The sequence below is a fragment of the Borostomias antarcticus genome, assembly GCF_949987555.1.
Source record: "Borostomias antarcticus genome assembly, chromosome: 7".
Classification (NCBI taxonomy): domain Eukaryota; kingdom Metazoa; phylum Chordata; class Actinopteri; order Stomiiformes; family Stomiidae; genus Borostomias; species Borostomias antarcticus.
In genome coordinates this window covers 30,989,472-30,996,768 of record NC_140240.1, presented here as the reverse complement: position 1 = coordinate 30,996,768, position 7,297 = coordinate 30,989,472, and the positions used below count along the sequence as shown (strand labels likewise).

The 7,297-nt window shown below is 51.3% G+C and overlaps 1 pseudogene across 1 annotated transcript in view; it reads right to left on the bottom strand.

The window, feature by feature from the left end:
* LOC311311726 (regulating synaptic membrane exocytosis protein 3-like) overlaps positions 1–3,237 on the bottom strand; it is an 11,341-nt pseudogene extending 8,104 nt beyond the window's left edge. The window contains exons 1-2 of the transcript in view: positions 3,163–3,237; positions 2,953–3,053 (exon numbers count right to left, since the gene is read on the bottom strand). The product of the transcript in view is annotated as a regulating synaptic membrane exocytosis protein 3-like (transcript). The remainder of the gene's footprint in view (positions 1–2,952; positions 3,054–3,162) is intronic.
* Between the last annotated feature and the right edge of the window lie 4,060 nt (positions 3,238–7,297).

Below are 7,297 nucleotides of genomic sequence, written 5' to 3'. Positions count from 1 at the left end.
AGTCTCTGGTTCGTTAGCATCATTGCTAACCACTGTAAACGACACCAGAGAAATAGATCCCTTGATCTATCTGTTTAGTATTGCTGCATTCGTTGGCTGAGAGCTTTATGTCCAAACAAACCCTGAGTCTCTGTGACCTTCCCACGCTGAGACATGGCTGTTTCAATCCCCCACAATGACAAGGAATGGGGGGATTATTTTCGCTCCGGTCCAAAAAATGAACAGAGGTGAATGGGCGGCCATGTTTGGGCGGCTCTGTGGCGCCCCCTCTCGGGTTGTAGCTGGCGGGGGGGCAGTTCGGTGCACTCCGCCTCTCCCCCCGCACACCCCATCCAAACCCTGCGTCTCTAGCACCCCACACGGGGCGCTGGCTTTGCTTGTTTCTAAGTTTTGTTTTCATTCGTGGGTCCGCGCCGTGGTTCTTATCCGCCCCAAAATTGAATGGGTTCTAAGTGGGCCCGTGCTGCACCCCTCCACTGAGTTTCATCAAAATCGCTCTGGTCGTTTTTGCGTAATCCTGCTAACAAAACAAACCAACCAATAAATAAACACCACCGATCACATGACCTCTCACCCTGCTCTGTCGCTGGGACGCGGTTAAAAAGTGAACTATCCCTTTATCTGTGCTTTTATATCATGTTGATAATGTACGGCGGCCATTACATGTATGGTTCATTCAGCTCCTAGGTGACTTATCTCAAAAGCCCAGAAACAGCTTTGTACTCGTTTTACTGTCATGACCACAGTTCTGGGCGCAGGACAATGGGCTCATTCACATCATCAACATCCTTCTGAAGTAGACGCAGTCAACACACCATTCTCCTGCCATTCTCCTCCAGGCAACCGCACCTGCCAACAACGTCGTCGAGCAGCACTTCCTGGTACGACCGGTACAGAGAAGAGCAGGTGCTCTGTTCCCAGTGGGTTGTGGGTAATCATTAGCCCAGCAGCGGTGCACCGGGCCTGGGTACAGACAGGGAGCACAGCGGCCTCTCTCCCCCTGGAGGAGCAGCCTCGCTATCTGCGCTCTTATCACCCGACCAGCTGCTGGGTTCCCAGGCATCACCAGGCTGGGAAGGTCACTACGTGTCCAGCACTGATAGGGTAAATGGTAAACGGACTGCACTTATATAGCGCTTTTCCACCTTAGCGGCACTCAAAGCGCTTTACAATGGCCTCTCATTCACCCATTCACACACACACTCACACACCAATGGTGGCAGCTGCCATGCAAGGTGCTAACCTGCTCATTGGGAGCAATTTGGGGTTAGGTGTCTTGCTCAAGGACACTTCGACATGTGGACAGTCGGAGCTGGGATTCGAACCACTGACCCTTCGATCATTGAACGAGCCGCTCTACCAACTGAGCTACAGCCGCCCCCTGGGTAGGGCAGACTGCTTGGTGTGGTAAACAGACATGGCCGTGGTAGCGTGAATGAGGACTGAGGTAGAGAGAGAAGCATCGCTTGCTCTCAAACATATCAGCCCAGGTTCAATTAGCTGACTTCATCATCTATGAGATCTCTCAGGTCTGGTCAAAGCTTCTTTGATCACATTGTCCATGTACAGTACCTAGACTACTGTATGTCCTATGGTGGTCCCTCAATCAATCAATCAATCAATCAATCAATTAATCAATCAATCAATGACAAAACGGTGACATGGCTCCTGGAGGTGTTCCCAGATATATAGCCCGGGTGACCCCTCATCCAGGCTCGGGGGGGTAAAAGGATAGCCTGGGGGGGAGTGAAACATCCAAACCTAAACGAAGAAGAAGAAGATGTCTGCAAAGACACAAGGACTTTAGACCAGATGCTTCTGAGGGGTCTTGGGTGGAGGAGTTACGTTTGTTCTTTTGAGTGTGCTGTGACGTTTTTATCCAGAATGCAAAGCAGGTAAAACCCTGCAGAAACACCCTTGTCTTTCAAACACAACCGTGTTTTAATCGTTCTCTCTCTCTCTCTCTCTCTGACACCACACACACACATATATATATATATATTCTCTATGGCCACAGCACAGCAATCATGACCACAGGCGATCTATAGATTATGAATAATTTGACAGGCTTGAGAGGCCATATGATCACAAACAGTACTGGAAAGTGTCGACCCAGAGAAAAAGCCCAGCTGAGTGTGTGTGTGTGTGTGTGTGTGTATCAATGATTGACCAAATGATGATGCCATTATGTTCTGTGGAACATTAAATCCATCGCTTCCTCTCCAGAGATGCAGCTAGCCACCACCTCTTCCCCATGGGCCTCAAACCAGGAAGTGAACACAGCCAATTCCAGCAAGCAGTGATGTCATAAAGAACACGAGATATCTCATTAGTTAGAGGTTCTTATTGTCTAGCCACTCAGTGGAAAACTTGTGTGTTTAACAGTTTGTAAACTGAATGAGACTCAATTTCTTAGATGATGATGTAGCCTATCCCATGATTTCATTCTATAGACTAGGGGATTATATAATAACTTATTTTCCGGTTCTGGTGAACGTCATTGCCTTGTGTTGGGAACCGACCGGGAACCCCCGGTAAATCCACCGGTTCACGAGGGAGGAATCCAAGAATAGACGCTTGACACGATGAGAATACCAATCAGCTCCTCAGCGCTCACAAGGCCTCTATGAAGCTGGTGGGAGAGACGTGATCCTGAGAAACCGTGTCTGATAGTGTTCACACCGCTTTTTACAACCAACATCTGCTCAATCGCTCGGTGCTCGAGTAGCCGGCCTGGCAGGCCTCGGCTATAGCATGCATTCTCAACCACACCCCGTTGTCTTTGCATGTAGGCAATAAACAGCATAGCCCCCGTCCTCACGACTGACCGGGCATGGACGTGTGTGCCACGCTCGCTCTGAAGCATCATTACAGCTTTAATGTCGTCCCTCGACGCACGAGGTGTCCAGACGGCGTCCCTTCGCTTTCTTTCAGATCATAGGGTTGTGTTACCGGCACCGGGCGGAGAAGCCTCCGTGTGTTACCGGCGTGATACGCGTGAGAGGGGGCGAGGGGTGCTGCCTCTCAGACCGAAGGAGAACCAGACCTGCCCGCTGATTAGGTGACGGGATTGGGGGGGTGCTATGGGGCACACTATGCTTAATTCCACCCCCCTCTTGCTGTCACACACGCCCCGTCTCACCCGCCGCCGGCGCTGTGCACCTGTAACTCGTTTGACCCCGTTTCTCTGTCCTTATCGGTGGCCACCTTCATCACCGGGGGGGCTGCCACCTTCATCACCGGGGGGGCTGCCGGTGCGGTCCTGCCTCCGCGCGCTGGTTCTCAGGCACCGGGCGGCTCTGCTAGTCGGGATGGAAAGAGACGAGCTGCTGCACATCCTCAGCCCTGCTCTTTATAGTGATTCATTCTCAGCCCTGCTCTGTGATAGTGAGACACGGGTGATTCTGAACAGAGAGACCCAGACTCATCTCTCTAAGATACAGAGAGACCCAGACTCATCTCTCTAAGATACTAGGGGGGGGATTTGTTTGACAATGACAATTCGGCCAGCAAGGGCACGCGGTGTTACGATGCAACAATAGGCGATGCAACGGGTTGTGGTGAATGGGTGTGTGTGTGTGTGTGTGTGTGTGTGTGTGTGTGTGTGTGTGTGTGTGTGTGACGACAATGGCAGCCGATGGGCACGCTGGTAACATATCGGTTTTACCGGGCGGCGGATGGCCGTTCGCGTGTCTACCGGAGCCACCTCCCGGTAACGGGGGCGTGCGTGTCGCGTGTGTTTCGGGACGACGGAAAGACGGCGGAAGGAAATGTTTGCTTACTTTAACATGGCTTCCTCTTTCTCCTCTTCCTCCTTTTGCCGATCCATAACTGCCATGATTATTTTCCTCTCCTCCTCGGTGAGGTGACTGAGGTCGGGCAGATCTGGCATGGATGGCGGCACGGTAGGTGGGCGAGGGCCGCCCTGGGGCCCCACCGAGGCGGACATCTTTTCCACCACCCCCCCCCCCCTCCTTGGCGTGTCTTCTCGACTGACGGTATCCCGAGCGTTACCGAGCCACACCTCACGACATGGTCCGTGGAGAGAGCAGCAGCAGCGGCTCTTGTGCACAGTGCGCGCCGCTCATGGCCACAGGCGCCCGTCGTGTTTCTCCTCGGCGTGTTTCTGCTCGGCGTGTTTCTGCTCGGCGTGTTTCTCCTCGGCGTGTTTCTCCTCGGCGTGTTTCCCGTCCCTCTCTCCGCCCCCCATCCCCCGCCGCCGGCTCGCCTCTCCCCTCCACCGCCGGGTTACGGTGAGCCCATCTCCGCGCCAGGAGTTGACACAAGCCCGGGGGACTCCTCCGGTTCACTCGGTTGATCTCTGATGCCCCCACGCCACCGGACTCGGACGCGGTGCTGGACGGTAGCCTCTAGGCGGAGACCGTGTGTGTTGCGCTCCCCGCTGTCGCTCGCTCTCTCTCCGGTCTCTCCGCCGCTGCCTCGCGCTGCTAATGTTTCCGCCGGTGACCGGGAGACGGAACCGTCAATGGGAACGCAGCTCCGCGCGCACGTCTCTTCCTTCCTCTCGCGGGGGCGCGCTTACTCATTTGAGAATGGGGCTCTCCCCCCCCCCCTTCCTCCTCCCCCCCCCTCCTTCCTCCTCCCCCCCCTCCTTCCTCCCCCCCCCCCCCTCCTTCCTCCTCCCCCCCCTTCCTCCTCCCCCCCCCCCCTTCCTCCTCTCTCCCCCCCCCCCTTCCTCCTCCCCCCTTCCTCCTCCCCCCTTCCTCCTCCCCCCTTCCTCCTCCCTCCTCCCTTCCTCCCCCCCTCCTTCCTCCTCCCCCCTTCCTCCTCCCCCCTTCCTCCCCCCCCCCCCTTCCTCCTCCCTCCTTCCTCCTCCCATGTTCCAGGGGGAGCGCCTCTCCCGGAACCACGGAAGGAGGTGGGGGGGGGGGGGATCCGGTAAGCCTTAACACTACTCGGTTAATCAATATGCTATGAGTCTATCATTGAATTAGACTATGAGTTATTATATCCAAACAAACGTATAGGCCTACCATTCTATCTATGCACTTATAGATCCAGACTGGGCATAGTGTTGAGTAGCATATTTAATAAATTAGCAACTTACATCATCGATATATAAAAAATATAATAAAAATGTGACCCATAGTTTGTTAGCACTGTATAGTTGATTGCGCAACAGCACATTCCATTCAGAACCACGGACAGCGACGCGCATGCGCTCTGCTGAGCGGCAGTGGAACAGCTCGATACCATTTATATATTATATATATTTATTTATATATCAGGCCGCTGTAGTATCTTTGGCATAGCCCATCCATGTAGTCTGTCTCAACTTTATTAGTTACAATGAGGCGATATTGAACTCAATAGGCTCCCGTTATAGCATATTGTGTAGCCTATAGGTCAAAGAGCTCACTTCAGACACCTTGTTTTGCTGGCCCCCGAAATGTGGCCTCAATGAATGAAAACACATCCCTAACGATGACAAACCGCCTAAAGCTGACTGTGATGCCAGGTCTAGTCATTCACAGTCATATAAAGCAGGTGGCCGTTCATTAAGCCTCGCCTGTCTAGTAGCCTGTTAGTGACCAGCCGTCCCACCAGGTCCAGCCTTGGCAGGGAAGTGATGCTCCGTGTCGGAGACCATCCAGCAGATGGCAATACTACAGAGTCGGCTGGGTGACGTCACCGAGGAGGTGACTGTACACTTGTGCTGATGACGTCAACTTTCCGTGGTGCAGAATTGTGTCACCGTGTAGGTCGTGACTAGGAGCTCTGACGTGACTAAGACCCAGAGACGGGGTTACGGGCACCGGAGGGGGAGATTTTAACACCACGTCGTAATCTGTATGACCACGGGGCATTCATTTCTTATCCTGTGTGTGTGTGTGTGTGTGTGTGTGTGTGTGTGTGTGTGTGTGTGTGTGTGTGTGTGTGTGTGTGTGAGAGAGAGAGAGAGAGAGAGACACGGGGGTGAACATGGCCGAGGGTAGAACACTAGCACCTCAATACCGTGTCATGCACAGTTTTATATACCCTGATTCTCAAGGTAATCCTGAACGAGCCTTCATAAGATGTTCTGTTCTGTCCATTGATCCAACACTAAGAATTAACCCCGCATTTCTCATCATGCGGTAGGAATCCCCAAAGCCCAGTTATTTATTTCCACATGTGGAACACTTTTTCTTTTAGAGAATTAGGGCTCGACAAGCAGAACCTTTATAACTTGGCTTACTGCGCCATCTAGAGGCCGAACCCAGAACTGCGTGTGCCTCCCAGGCCTGCTGAGAGCCTCTATCACAGGACTGTAGCTGCTGGGAGAAACTGCGTGAACATTGCAACACAGATTAAATGCAATAAAAAAGTATAACGGCTGGAAAGTTTCTTGAAATAAAGTTCTGGAATGATCCTGACGTGACGTCACCACAGAAAAAGACTATCTATTAGTAGCTAAGACGATTTTCACCAGATCCACCACTGAGCAATAACATCGTTACCGGACTCACCTCTATAACCAAAGTATGTTTGACTCTGTTTATGGGTTGAGCAGTATGACTCTGTTTATGGGTTGAGCAGTATGTTAGACTCTGTTTATGGGTTAAGCAGTATGTTTGATGCTGTTTATGGCACTGATACCATAGAGTTGTGGGGAAATATAACAGAATTATGTAGGAGGCCATCAGAACCAGGCAACACAGCGTACTGACACCACAGGGGCCCGTTAAACAAACACATTTTTTATTTAACTTCTATTTTACCCATTGAGATTAATGATCTATTTCATAAGGGAGACCTGGCCAAAGTAGCAGTATAACAAAAGCTACAGACAAAAGCAAATAAACACCATGGAAACAAAATAAACGCAAATCTATCATCTAAGGAAACCATGTAGGCTTGTTTATGTGTGTGTGTCGCCATCTAGAGGCACTACTCAGAACTGCGCCTCTCCTATTATAGTCTACTAAAAGAAGCTGGTGTCACTGAAAATTGGAACAGATTAAATGCAATAAGGGCTAAACGGACCAAGTGTGATGGTGGGAGTGCAACAGTGACCCAGAAACAAACATAGATCAAATATAAATATTTATTTAAAAGTCTCAGTCCCTCTGGTGAAATAGTGGAGGGCAGTTCAGTAACCCCAGCCCACCAGTGGAACATACACCTGGTACGTTGTGAGTTTGCATTCATGTAAAATGTAAAGTTGTATGAACTTTTCTATGCACTCATATAGCTCATACACCTTTACATGTTGTGTGCATACCTGTATGTATCTAGTTGTATGGACCATAACAGCAAACAGCATTAGGTGGGTAACGTGAAGTATCACTCCACT